The sequence below is a fragment of the Miscanthus floridulus genome, chromosome 19, assembly GCF_019320115.1.
Source record: "Miscanthus floridulus cultivar M001 chromosome 19, ASM1932011v1, whole genome shotgun sequence".
NCBI lineage: Eukaryota > Viridiplantae > Streptophyta > Magnoliopsida > Poales > Poaceae > Miscanthus > Miscanthus floridulus.
In genome coordinates, this window is record NC_089598.1 from 74876614 (window position 1) to 74891726 (window position 15113).

Sequence of the window (15113 nt, forward strand, 5' to 3'; positions counted from 1 at the left end):
ATTGGAAAAAATTGAGAACAGAAATGGTCATTTTGAAAATTTAAGGGTGAAACGAAGCCTCGGGAATAGTTGAGGGACCAAATGACTATATCACCTATTGACTATTGTTAATATTAACTTATATTATGGATGTCATAGTCGACACATAAAATAAATTATAGCCCTTAAATTTTTAAAAAAGGGAGAAACATAAATAAATATTTAGCATTTTCTCTTCTAATTTCTATTAGTGTTTGATAGTTTTTCTCCTATTATTACAATGCAAGAACATGTATGCTAATAAATTCTAAACATAAGTTTTCTAGGAGGGAAAGAACTTTACAAAATCTCCTAGATTCGGTGATTCCAACTACCCGAGAAATCTACTATAAGTTGTGCAAAAGAAAATATGAAACTAGTAAATTCTAATCGATGATTCCTCCACCTATCTAGAAATCGACGGAGAGAGACCTTTACAAAATCTAGGTTCGATGATTCCAAGCTACCCCCGAAATCTACTACAAGTAGTGTAAAAAATTCGGTAATACCAGTTACTACTCCTACAAGTTATGCGAAAGAAAAAAGAAGATGGAAATTATATATAAATCTACTACTCCTACAAGTTATGCAAAAGAAAAAAAAATGGAACTCCTACAAGTTATGCAAAAGAAAAAAAAGAAATATGTATAATAAAAAAGGTCCCACCGAGATTTGAACTCGGGTTACTGGATTCAGAGTCCAATGTCCTAACCGCTAGACCATGGGACCGTTGATGTCTACCCGTTTCTATGTATTTATTTATGTACAAGGTCGTCATGGCATTTAGCATCCAGTGAAATCACTGAAAAGGAACGTGGAACGGAGGGCCGTCTACTCGTCGAAAGACCACGACGCAGCAGTGGCTACTCTGGAGTTGCGACCTGACGTGCGGACTGCGGAGAGCGGAAGGTCGGGGCCCTCCCCGGATGTGAATGCCTGGGGCGCGTACGTAGCTGTACATCGGCAAAGGCACAGGCTTCAGAGTTGCCTTCTTCCAGCCGGGGCCTAGAATCCAAATCCACGGCTGCCATGGCAGCTCGCCACCTGTTCGACGAAATGTGCCAGTGATGATGCTGGCCTCATTGTTAGGCCTAATGACGGTATGCTTTGCCGGCCCCCACCCCTCTTCCTATCCCCTTCCCCTATTGGTAATGTTACAGATCAATAATCTGATATCCTGATCAATAATCTGATATCCTGGTGGCATCACTGCGCTGCCACGGTTCACCCATTCATCTTGCCATGCCATTGTGCTGATTAACGAGCACCATGGGTGATGGGCTGGTCGTGTGGTGCTTGGTGATCATATGAATGTTCTATACGCTGATTTGATAGCAATCCGGATTCGTAGAATCTGACTAGGGGCTGCCGTCTTGCTGATATATTGATTATAGGAGCATAGTGATGAGATAACCACTAGCCCTGTTTGTACACTTAATTGATTGCAAGTACAACATTGAAAAGGCCAGCCCATTGAAAAGGATATCAGAATGAGGTTTTTTCTGAGGGTTGAGCTGTACAATACAACAGGATGTGGTTGCGAGCATTGAGCTGTACCATAGAAAAATCCAAGGGATAGGAAAGGAGTAGTCACCACTTTTGAACAAGCCAGACCTAGATTTCTCTCTCCGTGTTCCATTTTTCCAAATAATATAATGCATAACAGCTGTTCCATGGCATGCCATAGTTGCAAATGGCATCTGCTTGGAGCAGTCAAGCGGTAGGTGTGGTCTGTGGTCCGTGCTGAACTGTGGAATGGGTATGCACCCTAGCCAAGAACATCATATGTTCTTAATAAAACAAAGCCTCCATTGCGTTACTATACACTGGTGCAGTAGCAATTTTGTCTTGATTAAAGCTGAGACCTATAAAAGGTACAAGGGAAGGAGTTCTGTATTAATCACTGTTCCCTTCATTCCTTGCCGTTTGGTTGAATTAGTCAACTGTGTAAGTTATGTTGTCGCTATGAATTTGCTTGGTGCCACCACTCACATGGTATTATCTTCAATGCAACACAGCTATCAGTTTTTACATCAGTCAACAGCTTGTGGTCAGACGAGTTGTTAGAACGAGGTTTAGAGGGTTAATGGGCTGGCCACATGAGCCTAGGCGCCCAGGGGGGTTAATGGTAGATGATTGAGTATTAGACAAGGATCTCCTTTGATTGGGTATTTGATTCTATAAACCCTAGGATATCCTTGCCTACATATTGTACACCATGTACCTCTCATTAATCAATCCATTCTATTCCTGAGCATATCTTCCTTCATGGTATCACGAGTCCGGGTCTCCGCCCCGATTCCTTTTCTGCTGCCCTAGCGCGCCTCCGGGGTCGCGCCCTCCTTCCTGCGCGCCGCTCTCTGGCCGCGCCTTTCTCCCTTGCCCTCGCGCCGGCCTCCTCGCAACGCTGCAATGCCGGGGACTCCTCCGCTCACCCCGCGCGCGGCCGCTGCCACGGCCTCTGCTTCCGCGGCAGTTGAGCACCCCGTCGATCCTAACGCCCAAGCCAAGGCCGCTGCCTAGGCCAAGGCCGACGCCGAAGCTGCTGTGCTCTAGCGCGCGGCCACCCGGAAGGCTGCGCGCGATGCTGCCCTAGCACGCGCCGCCGCCGCCGAGCAGGAAGCCAAGGCCGCCGATACCGAGCGCGACGCCGCCGTTGCACGCGCTCGCGACGCCATGGCTCGCGCTGAGCAGGAGCACGCCAACGTCGAGGCGCCCTCCGACGACGAATCCCCATCAGATGGTGAGGATGATCGCGCCTCCACCACACCGACCTTCATCAAGCCCTGCTTCTCCAAGAGGTTGCTACCATCGCCAGCCTCTATACCCAAGCAGTGTCAGTCCAGAACATCCGAAATCTCATCACCGTCGTCCTCGACCTCAACTCCGGCAACTACAATCGGTGGCGCGATCAATTCCTTCTCGCTATTGGGAAGTACTCCCTTCAGCATCACGTCCTCGAGGATGCTCCGGCACCTGGCTACCCCGACTGGGCACGCATGGACTGCGTTGTCAAGTCGTGGATCCAAGTGACCATCACCGACGACCTGGCTGAGACGATCTCGGGCCAGAACTCCACTGCTCGCGCCGCCTGGCGTGCTATTGAGTCACAGTTCTTCAGCAACCGCGAGACGCGCGCCCTCTACCTCGACGCCAAGTTCCGGAACTTCGTCCAAGGTGATTTGTCCATCACGGATTACTGCAGGGAGCTCAAGCGCATGGCGGACATGCTTGGCAACTTGGGTGAGGTCGTCACTGATCGCACCCTTGTGCTCAACCTCATCCGGGGTCTGAACGAGAAGTTCAAGACGATTGGCATGCACCTCCGGCCCGGCCGCCCCTTCCCCTCGTTCCTCGATGCCAAGGCTGACCTACTGCTGGAGGAACTCACCATGGAGAACCAGGCGCCCTCCCAGCAAACCGCCCTGGTCGCCTCCTCCGCCGGCTCGTTGACCACCGCCCCGCGCCCTCCTGCTGTCCAGCAGCCCAGCACGAGCGACTCGGGCTCCGGGGGCGCGTCTGCTCCCTCCATTAGCCGCCGCAGCAAATGCGGTGGCAAGCACAACGGCTCTGGACAGCAGCCCTGCAGCCATCGGCGGCTGCCAGCTCTTCGACCGGCGGGCAATCCAAGCACACCGGCAGCGCACCGTGGCCTTCTTTCCACAATCCGTGGGCTGGGGCCATCCAGATGTGGCCTGGCCCCTCGGCCTCCGCTGGCCCCTCTTCCGCCGCGCCCGCCTCAGCAGCAGGCGCTGCTGGCGCAGCAGCAGCAGCTTCTCCAGCCAGCTGCAGCTGGCCCTGCAGTGGACACGGCCGGCCAGTGGACTGCTCCGGCCGGTTAGTGGACTCTTCCTGGGTTCTACAACCCCATGGCTGGCCTTCCCTCCTGGGACCAGCCCTCCCTTGCGTCGACTTTCAGTACCATGACCTGAATCAGCCCCAGAATAATGAATGGTACTTCGACTCAGGTGCTTCCTCTCACATGACCTCACATTCCGGTACTCTTTCACACATTGTTCCTTCGTGGTATCCTACTCTTCATCTATTGTTGTCGGTAACGGTTCCTTACTTCCCGTTACAGCCACTAGCACTATAGTTATTCCTCCTTTACGTCTTAATAATGTTTTGGTCTCACCAGAACTTATTAAGAATCTTATTTCTGTTCGCCAGTTTACTATTGACAACAATTGCTCTGTTGAGTTTGACCTGACTGGTTGTTCTGTGAAGGATCTATAGTCTCGGAACGTGATCGTCAGGTGCAATAGCTCCGGGTCGTTGTACCCTCTTCATCTGCCAGCTGCACACTCCCTGGTCGCTGCCTCTGGGTCTGCACTCTGGCATCGCCGTCTCGGTCATCCTGGACACGAGGCGCTCTCCAAGCTAGCGTCATCTGGTCTTCCTGCCTGTCGTCATGATACTAGTTCCTCGCTTTGTCATGCATGTCAGTTAGGCCACCATGTGCGTCTTCCATTTCATGTGTCAGCATCTCGAGCGTCCAATAATTTTGATCTTTACATTGTGATCTATGGACTTCACCAGTTCTTAGTGTTTCGGGCAATAAATATTATTTGGTTATCCTCGATGATTGCTCTCATTATTTATGGACGTTCCCTTTAAAACACAAATCTGACGTTTTCTCCACGCTTGCTAATTTCATTGCCTATGTGTCCACCCAATTCGGCACCACCCTCAAGGTAGTCCAGTGCGACAAAGGATGGGAGTTTGACAACTCGAGTTCCCGCACGTTCTTCCTCTCCCATGGTGTTCATCTTCGCATGTCATGCCCCTACACCTCGCCCCAAAACGGTAAGGCTGAGCGCATCATCCGTTCCATCAACAATGTTGTTCACTGCCTTCTGTTTTAGGCACCCCTTCCACCCTCCTTCTGGGTCGAAGCCCTGCAGACAGCCACCTACCTCATCAACATTCTGCCCACCAAGACGCTTAGATCCTCCACCCCGCACCATGCCCTTCTTGGGACTGTGCCCTCCTATGATCATCTTCGCGTCTTCGGTTGCAAATGTTACCCCAACCTGTCTGCTACAGTCAGCCACAAACTTTCTCCCCGGTCCACCATGTGTGTTTTTTTGGGATACTCCGCTCATCATAAAGGATACCGCTACCTTGACCTCTCTTCCAACAGATTGATCATCTCTCGTCATGTTGTCTTCGACGAGTCGGTTTTCCCTATGCTGAGCGCGGCTCTTTCTCTTCACCGGCTGACTTTGATTTTTTGGATGTGACTGACTATGTGCCGGCTCACATTGGGTCCGCACAAAGCTTCCTCCCTGCTGGTTCTGGTGCTCCTCCCGCACAGCCATGTGCGGCACCTGGTTCGGCTAGTCCAGCAACGCGCTTGCCGATCCGAATTGGCGCGCTGCTATGGACGAGGAACATGCTGCTTTGCTGCAGAATCACACATGGGATCTGGTGCCGCGGTCCCCTCGGGCCAATGTGGTCACAGCCAAGTGGATCTTCAAGCACAAGTTTCATGTTGATGGCTCTCTCGAGCGATACAAGGCACGCTGGGTTCTTCGTGGATTCACCCAGCGGCCTGGAGTGGACTTCGATGAGACCTTCAGTCCCGTGGTGAAGCCGGCTACCGTTCGCACAGTGCTTTCTCTGGCCCTCTCGCGTCGATGGCCTGTCCACCAGCTAGATGTGAAGAATGCCTTCCTGCACGGCACCTTGATCGAGACAATTTATTGCGTGCAACCGTCTGGTTTTGAAGACCCTGCTCATCCTGACTTTGTCTGTCGTCTCAACAAGTCTCTCTATGGATTGAAGCAGGCTCCTCGTGCTTGGTACAGTCGGTTTGCTACATATTTGGTCTCCCTTGGATTTGTTGAAGCTAAGTCAGACACCTCGCTTTTTGTCTATCAGCACGGATCTGATACTACATATCTCCTGGTCTATGTGGATGACATCATCCTCACCGCTTCCTCGCCCGATCTTCTTCGGCGGATTATCTTAGCTCTCCAGCAGGAATTCTCCATGAAAGACCTCGGTGAACTGCATCACTTCCTTGGTATGCATGTTCAGCGTTGTGGTGATGGTCTTCTCCTTTCTCAGAGGCAATACATGATGGATATCCTCGCTCGTGTTGGGATGGCAGAATGCAAGCCGTGCTCTACTCCAGTCGACACCAATCCCAAGGTCTCCGCTGCTCAAGGCGCGCCAGTGGTAGATGCCTCTGATTTTCGCAGTCTCGCTGGTGCCTTACAGTACTTGACGTTCACTCGGCCAGATATTGCATATGCTGTTCAGCAGATTTGCCTTCACATGCACGATCCTCGTGAGCCCCATCTCGCGGCGCTCAAACGGATTCTTCGCTATGTTCGAGGCACTCTTCACTTGGGGCTCCTGCTGCGACCATCTTCGTCGCCTGATCTTGTTGTCTACACTGATGTTGATTGGGCTGGTTGTCCAGATACGCGCAAGTCCACCTCGGGCTATGCTGTGTATCGCACAGTGGTTAATGGTGTAGTCGAGGCTGCCTGGCTACGTCAGCTCCTTCAGGAACTCCATACCCCTCTTCGCTGCGCCACGCTGGTCTATTGTGACAACATCAGCGCGGTCTACATGTCCTCCAACCCAATTCAGCATCAGCGCACCAAGCACGTTGAGATCGACCTCCACTTCGTTCGGGAATGGGTTGCCGTTGGTGATGTGCGTGTCCTTCATGTACCGACATCGTCGCAGTATGCGGATATCTTCACCAAAGGTCTTCCTTCTTCCGTCTTCACGGAGTTCAGGTCCAGTCTGAACGTGCGCAGTGGCTGATGATCAGACTGCGGGGGCATGTTAGAATGAGGTTTAGAGGGTTAATGGGCTGGCCACATGGGCCTAGGCGCCCAGGGGGTTTATTGGTAGATGATTGAGTATTAGGCAAGGATCTCCGTTGATTGGGTATTTGATTCTATAAACCCTAGGATATCCTTGCCTACATATTGTACACCCTGTACCTCCCATTAATCAATCCATTCTATTCCCGAGCATATCTTCCTTCACGAGTACAGTAGTGTGATATATGCTTCTAAGGATGATATCGGTGCCTGATTATGAGTGGACAAACCTAGCAGTAGTGTATAATCATTCTGAAAATCTGCAGTGCCATACTTCAAACCTGACAACTTAATAGTGACATATACCTAAACAACCCTTAGAAAACAGAGTCGGCCCTTGATCTTAGCCATCCTATGCCCCTGCATGCTCATACATAGTTTGCCAAAATGAAGGATTGATGCTACAGTGAGGCCAATATTAGGAGGACAGCTCCAAACTTCCTAAGCACATTTTAAAATGTTATTGTAAAATGCAAAACTTCACTAACCATTTCAGCATATTTTAATCATTTTATTTCTCAATAACTCTCTACACCGGTTTGTTGATGATAACAAATGTCTGTTCAGTTAAATGTGCTTTAACAGCAACACGAGAGAGAAAATGTTGAGAATTAGAAAAATTAACTAAATATGGCTAGCCAATGAAGAATAATGGCTGATTCCCGGTTGGCCCTTTGACTAAACAACGAACTGTAGTTTGATGGACAGTTGGGTGGAAACGAAGAAGAATCCAGAGCGCTTGGCATCCTCCTTTCATCTGCTGTGCTATTAAAATGGCACCAAGTGCCTTAGGGTTTAGGCCTCATGCCCTCAATCCAATTCCCAATCACTAAGAGACTAGCACAGCTGAAATAACATGCAGGATCATCCTACCATACGAAATACAAAGGTGGATTACCGTGTCTTCTGATCATTCCACCTTTATTCCAATCCATACGTACAAACTTTCTGAAACTACAATCCTTTTAGCTGTTCTTCCTAGATACCAAAAAAAAAAAAAAACAGCTGAGGTCTGTAGCCATGTATCATTCAAAGCTCTTATTGCTCCTCTTTTCCTTCTTTATTACTATCTACTCCAAACTCGCTAACCCTGCCATGACCAAATCCTTTCTACCTAATGCTGAGCTCGGCATCATATGGAAAAACAACCCATCTATTCTCCACAGTGGGTTTCTAGATGATAATTTTTCTGTGCGTCTCATCTTATCTCGTCCTTATGGCACCGCCAGGATTAGTGTCGGGTCATCTGTGGACATTGTTCCTTTATTTGCCTGCGGCTTCTTTTGTGCAGGACTTACAACCACTTGCGATGCCTACTGTTAAATGTATGAAGGCTCTTATATTATAGGCCTATATGGCCCGGCCCATGAGGCTCTCTAGCCCTCTAGATATACCCATCTCCACTTCTAGAGTGGTTATGCTCTCAGATTCCCAAGGTTCGTAACATGGTATCAAAGCCATGGATTAAGGTTAGGATTAGCCTGATCTAATTCACCCACGATCCAATTTTCCCCCCTTGGGAACCTTCCTCTGTTTCGCGCAATCTGTCATCATGCGTTTCTCTGCTCCGCGTGGCCCGTCGTCACGTCGTTTTTTCATCTTCGTGCGGCCCGTCGTCGCGCCGTTCCTTCCTCTTCGTGCGGCCCGTCGCTGTGCGCTGGTGTCTCCCGTCGCCCACTCGTCTGACGTCTTCATCCCCGCGCGAGCTCTTCCATCGCCCACAATCTTCGTCTCGCGGGCGGTAGCGGACTCGTGTGGAGCGGACTTCACGCGTGGACCGGCCTGACTCGACTTCACGCGCGGACGCGCGGACTTCTTCGCGGACGCGATCCGACTCCAGCGGAGACGCGGTCTTCACGCGCGGACACGCAGACGCGATCCGACTCCAGGTGCACGGTCTTCACGCGCGGACGACTCCAGGCATGCGGTCTCCGACTCCACGAGCGGTCCTCACGTGCGCCGCATTCCAGCGGCGGTGGCTGCGGACTTCTTCACGCGCGGTGCTACGCGTGGAACTCCCGCTGCCTGTCTTCACGCCCGCTGCCTGTCTTCGGAGCGACCGCTCAGTTGTGGTGATATCCCTGCCACTTCTTTGCCTTTTACTGCTATTGTCCAGAGTCCTTCATGTCTCAGTCTCAGGTTTCTGCTATTGTCATCAACATCACACTGGATGGCTAGAACTATTTAGAGTGGGCTTTTACTGTTGAAACTGCATTGAGGGGTCATGGTCTTTATTTTCATTTGACTGATGATCCACCAACTCTTAAGTCTGATAATAGTAATGCCGCTGCTGTCAAAACCTGGGAAATCAATGATGGAAAAATCATGGCTGCTATGGTTAACAGTGTTAAACAAACCATGATTATGAGTCTGCGCAAGTTTAAGCAAGCCAAACCTATGTGGTCTTATTTGAAGGACCGCTATGTTCAGGAAAGTGGTGCCCTTCAACATACTCTCATGCAACAGCTTCATGTTATTGAACAGAGAAACATGTCCATTGATGAGTACTATTCTGCTTTTGATGGTTTAATGGGTTCTTTGGTATCCATGGTACCCCAGTGTACAACAGGTCAGAATTGTACAACACTTTCATTTATTGAGCAGTTTCTTACTTACAGATTTGTCATGGGAGTTAGGGCAGAGTTTGATTCTATTGGTACAAGGTTGCTTCATACTTCCTCTACCCTGACCATGGCAAAGGCATTGTCTGACTTACTTGCTGAAGAGACACGTCTTTAGGCCTTGTCTTCTTCTGTGCCTCACCCTCACAGTGTGTTGGCAGCTTCTCAGAGGACCGGTACATTCAAAGAACCCTATAAGCATTGTGGCAGGACTAATCATAGTTCAGATACCTGTTTTGCTAAGCATCCAGAGAAGTTGGCTGAATTTCGTGCTCGTCGTGCTGCTCGTGGTCGTGGTACTTCTTCCACTCCTCGAGGTTCAGGTTCTATTGGAACTGTTTCTGTTGTTGCTTCCTTGACTGTCAGTGCTCCTTCGTCTTGGGTGCTTGATTCTAGAGCCTCCTTTTATGTGATATCCGATCAGTCCTAGCTGGTTGCCTGCAAGCCGGTCACTGATGGCGCTTCTATTCTGACGGCTGATGGTACTTCTTGTCATATCACTCATTAGGGTTCACTTTGCAATAATTATTTTTCTGTACCCAATGTTTCTTTTGTACCTCAGTTGTCTATGAATCTTCTGTCGGTTGGTCAAGTTACCGACCAAAATTGTTTTGTTGGTTTTGATGACTCATCTTGTTTTATTCAGGACCGTTTGCAGTGGGAAAGTGATTGGGACTGGCCATCGCCGTAAAGGTGCTTCCAGCTTCTATGTTCTAGACACCCTACGTCTTCCTTCGTCTTTTGCATCTACAGCTCATGCCTCATTCGCTGCATCGTCTTCAGCCTCCTTCTCCAAGTGGCATCATTGTCTTGTTCATCTTTGTGGGTCTCGTTTGTCCTCCATGATAAATAAAGGTTGTTTAGGTCATGCATCTATTGAGTCTAGCTTTCATTGTAAGGGTTGTAAACTTGGCAAACAAATACAACTTCCTTATTTTTCTAGTGTTTCTCAGTCTGCTAGACCATTTGATCTTATTCATTCAGATGTGTGGGGTCCTGCACCTTTTGCTACAAAGCGTGGTCGTACTTTGCTTCTTCTATATGTTGATGATATACTGATTACGGGTGATAATGAGGATCACATTTCTTATGTGAAGCAACAGCTTAGTGCTGAATTCTAGATGTCTGATTTGGGTCCTCTCAGTTATTTCTTAGGCATTAAGGTCAAGCAATCCACCAAGGGATATCATCTTTCTTAGTCTAAGTACATACATGATCTTATTGCTCGTTCAAGCATCACTGATAACCGAATTGCTGCTACACCTATGGATCTTTACTTGCAGCTTCGTCTCACTGATGGGGTACCTCTTGAGGATCCCTCTCGATATCGACATATTGTGGGCAGCCTTGTTTATCTCACCGTCACCAGGCCTGATATTGCTCATGCCGTCCATATTTTGAGTCAGTTTGTTTGTGCCCCAACTTCTGTTCATTTTTGACATTTACTTCGTGTGCTGCGATACTTACGGGGGACATCATCTCAGAGTTTATTCTATGCACATGACAGTCCGCTTCAGCTTCATGCTTACTCGGACTTCACTTGGGCGAGTGACCCAATAGATCGACATTCCATCACGGGATACTGCATTCTTCTTCGCTCTTCTCCTATTGCATGGAAGTCCAAGAAACAAGCAGCTGTATCTCACTCTAGTACGGAGGCCGAACTTCGAGCCCTTGCTACTACTACTGTAGATATTGTATGGCTTCGATGGTTGTTGGCTGATTTTGGTGTTTCTTGTGATGCTGCCACACCTCTTCTCTGTGATAATATAGGGGCCATATAAATTGCCAATTATCCTGTGAAGCATGAACTTACAAAGCATATTGGTGTAGATGCCTTCTTTACTCGGTCTCATTGTAACAAAAAAACTATTTCTCTCCAATGTGCCTTCAGAGTTGCAATTCACTGACTTTCTCACTAAAGCACAAACTCGAGAGCAGCATCGGCTTCACTTGATCAAACTCAATGCTTCCAATCCTTCGCTTCCACCTTGAGTTTGAAGGGGTTGTTAAATATATGAAGGCTCTTATATTATAGGCCTATTTGACCCGGCCCATGAGGCTCTCTAGCCCTCTATATATACCCATCTCCACTTCTGGAGTGGTTATGCTCTCAGATCCCCAAGGTTCGTAACACCTACATCTTTTCCATATTCATTGTCAATGCCTTCAGTATAGGTGCTGTTTTGTACTTGACATCACCCCATGTAGTCTGGTCTGCCAACCACGACCGGCCAGTCAAAGAGAATGCAACTGTTCAACTTACTGAACTTGGTGACTTGGTGCTGTATGATGCAGGTGGCACACTGGTTTGGTCCACCAATACCACTGGCAAGTCAGTGGTTGGCATGAATCTCACTGGGTCAGGCAATCTGGTGCTCTTAGATCATAGAAATATGGAAGTATGGAGGTCCTTCGATCACCCAACTGACACCCTTGTCACTGGCAGGTGCTACATTTGGGGCAGAAACTCATAGCAAGTACCTCAGCTACAAATTGGGCCAAAGGAAAGTTCTATCTCACAGTACTTTCCAACGGCATGTACGCACTTGCAGGAGTTGACACTCCTCTTGCATACTATCAAAGTCCCACCGGTGGAAATGTCATAGCAAACACTTCAGCATACATAGCACTCAAGAATGGAAGCCTGGAGGTTTTCACTTCATTCAGAGGAACAGAAGGATCAGATTATTCCATTCAATTTCCCATGAATGCCTATGGACTGGAGTTTGTGAGGCTAGATTGGGATGGGCACTTAAGGCTATACCAGGGGGGAAATGGCAATTGGGTGAACTCAGATCTTCTTCATATAGCTGATCCTTTTTCTTACCCTCTAGCTTGTGGGGAATATGGTGTCTGTTCAGATGGACAGTGCAGCTGTCCAGATGAAGCCCTCAGGCAGTCCGGATTGTTCAAACTGATTTATCCCAGGGAGCGTAATCGTGGCTGCTCCTTGACAGATTCACTATTCTGTGGGTCAGCCCAGAAGACAAGGTTTCTTTCCCTTCCCAACACCACTCACTTCAATAATATCTACAATTGGACAACAAACGAAGAGCACTGTAAAGTATCGTGCTTGAATGATTGTTCTTGCAAGGTTGCATTTTTCCTTCACAGGAACAGTTCTTCTGGTTTCTGTTTTCTTGCATCTGACATCTTCTCAATGATAAGCATCAACGCACAGTTACTCTAGGAATTTTAGTTCTTATGCATTTGTTAAAGTTCAAGAGCACAAACCCATGCTATCTAAAGAAAAAATTGTCATTGTCGTGGTTGTTGGTTCTTCAACTTTTGTTGCCTCAGTTATTGTCTCTGTGCTCATTGTCGTAAGGAGTGCAAAACTATTACAAGACACAGACATTATTGATCAGTTGCCAGGGCTGCCCAAAAGATTTTGTTTTGGGAGTTTGAAATCAGCAACTGGAGATTTCTCAAGGAAAATTGGGGTTAGAGGATCTGGTTCTGTTTTTGAGGGACATATTGGTGATATGCAGGTTGCTGTGAAGAGATTGGATGACATAAATCAGGGGGAAATGGAATTCTTAATGGAGGTTCAGACCGTTGGAAGCATCAACCACATACATCTGGTGAGTCTAATTGGATTTTGTGCTGAGAATCACATAGGCTTCTTGTCTATGAGTACATGCCTAATGGATCTTTGGATAAGTGGATTTTCACAAAGCACCAAGTGGGCCCACTTGATTGGAAGACCAGATTGAAGATCATCACTGGTGTAGCAAGAGGAATAGCTGATCTTCACAGTGATTGTCGACAAACAATAGCTCATCTGGACATCAAGCCACAAAACATCCTATTGGATGAGATGTTTGCTGCTAAGGTATCTGACTTTTGGCTTGCCAAGCTAATTGATCGTGAGCAGAGCACTGTAATGACTAGACTGAGAGGTACACCGGGTTATTTAGCCCCTGACTGGCTAACATCTGTCATCACCGAAAAAGTTGACGTCTATAGCTTTGTCGTTGTCATCATGGAAATCTTGTGTGGAAGAAGAAATCTGGACTACTCACAGCCTGAAGGAAGCCAGCATCTCATCAGCATGCTGCAAGAGAAAGCCAAAGGCAACCAGCTGATGAATCTCATTGATCCACGCTCCACTGATATGGAATTCCATATAGATGAAGTGCTCCGGGACCATGAACCTAGCTATGTGGTGCTTGCAAGTTGACAGCTATAGAAGTCCTCCCATGTCCATGGTGGTCAAGATCCTTGAAGGTACAATGAGCGTCGAAACCGAGCTTGATTTGGACCTTGTAAATATAGACCTAATGGTGGCGAATAGAACAGCACGTTGGGATGATGTAACTATGCAGACTGAATCCATTCTTTCAGGGCCTAGATGAGGTTGCATTATCCTATACAACAGCAGTTGCATGCAAGCCAGTCTGTTATGTCCCCCCTCCCTTCTTTTTTGGATTATTTGCTATTATGCAGTAATATCAGGAGTTTCTGTTGTCCAGCCAATCAACCTTTAGGTGATTATTACTCGTGGTGCCAAAGATTGTAGATCCAGATTGCTCCGTCTTTTATTGAACAAACATGGAAGCACCTGAACTCTGAAACTTGTTATGTACTTACACAGAACATCCAATGATGTAAATCAGCATGAGATTGAATTTTTTTTGTTTGTGATTATACCTTTTGTTTGTTGAAGCACCAAAGCGCGTTTATTCGCATGTTAACCAACTTGATTTGGTGAAAAGATGCTACGTACCCCAAAAAAAGGAAAAAATTCTGCTTTCGTGGTGAGGCAACTAATAAGTAGTCAAAACCACAGGACTGAAGTGGCTTGAGATGATGCCAGCATCCTGAAAAGCAGTAAATTTGCTCCAGGTTAGTAACACATTAACCAAAGAAACAATTGTATGTCCAGTTCGATTCTTATCAGGTCGTAGGATACTAGGATTGCAGGCTGTTTAGACGCGCTACAGTTTGTGCCATTTGGGTCAGTGAACTCTGAGAATTTCCACAGTTTATTTCCATATAAACTTGTGCAAGTCTAATGCAGTTATATACTGATACAAAAAAAAAAAAAAAATCTGCTCCCCCATCAAGCAAACTTCATTCTATCTGGTATGAGCTCTTCATTTTTCGCTCCGTGGTTGCGAAATGCGAACTGAATCAAAAGGCGAGTTCCTGATCTGTACTTCTGTCTGTTCTTCTTTCTACCGCACTCACAAAAGGGAAACGATGGCCATGCTAGTCAGTTGCCCATACAACCATGCTTGTCACGGTGGTTTACAAAGTACTCCCCGTCGTACGAACGTTGAAAAAGTTACCGCTGCAGCACAAGTTTACCGTTCCGGCTGCTTTGGTAGCTAGCCATAGGCCATACAGGAAGAGCAAAGCACCGTGAAGTGGTGGTTCCCAAGGCGAAGCAGGCAACAACAGTGAACAGTCACAGGAGTCGCGCTGCCCCTGCCCGGTCCGGCCGGTCGTCCAGAAACCAAAAACGACGTTTCAGACGACCCAATGGTGGCGCCGGCGTGAAAAGACGTTCACCCAACATGCGGCGAGGCGGCAGTCACAAGGCGAATAAGACAGGCAGTAAACGCAGAGCCTCCCCGAGACAGATCCTTCCCCACCACAAATCCCGAGGCCACCAACATGC

General features: G+C 47.9%; 1 non-coding gene and 2 pseudogenes across 1 annotated transcript; 2 read left to right on the forward strand and 1 right to left on the reverse strand.

Moving 5' to 3' along the window:
• Positions 1–675: 675 nt before the first annotated feature.
• On the reverse strand, positions 676–747 carry TRNAQ-CUG (transfer RNA glutamine (anticodon CUG)). The gene has a single exon. It is a non-coding gene; the product is annotated as a tRNA-Gln (tRNA).
• A 7100-nt stretch (positions 748–7847) lies between these two features.
• Positions 7848–14042, forward strand: LOC136529365 (G-type lectin S-receptor-like serine/threonine-protein kinase SD2-5; annotated as a pseudogene).
• On the forward strand, positions 8209–10098 carry LOC136529366 (uncharacterized; annotated as a pseudogene).
• Positions 14043–15113: the final 1071 nt, after the last annotated feature.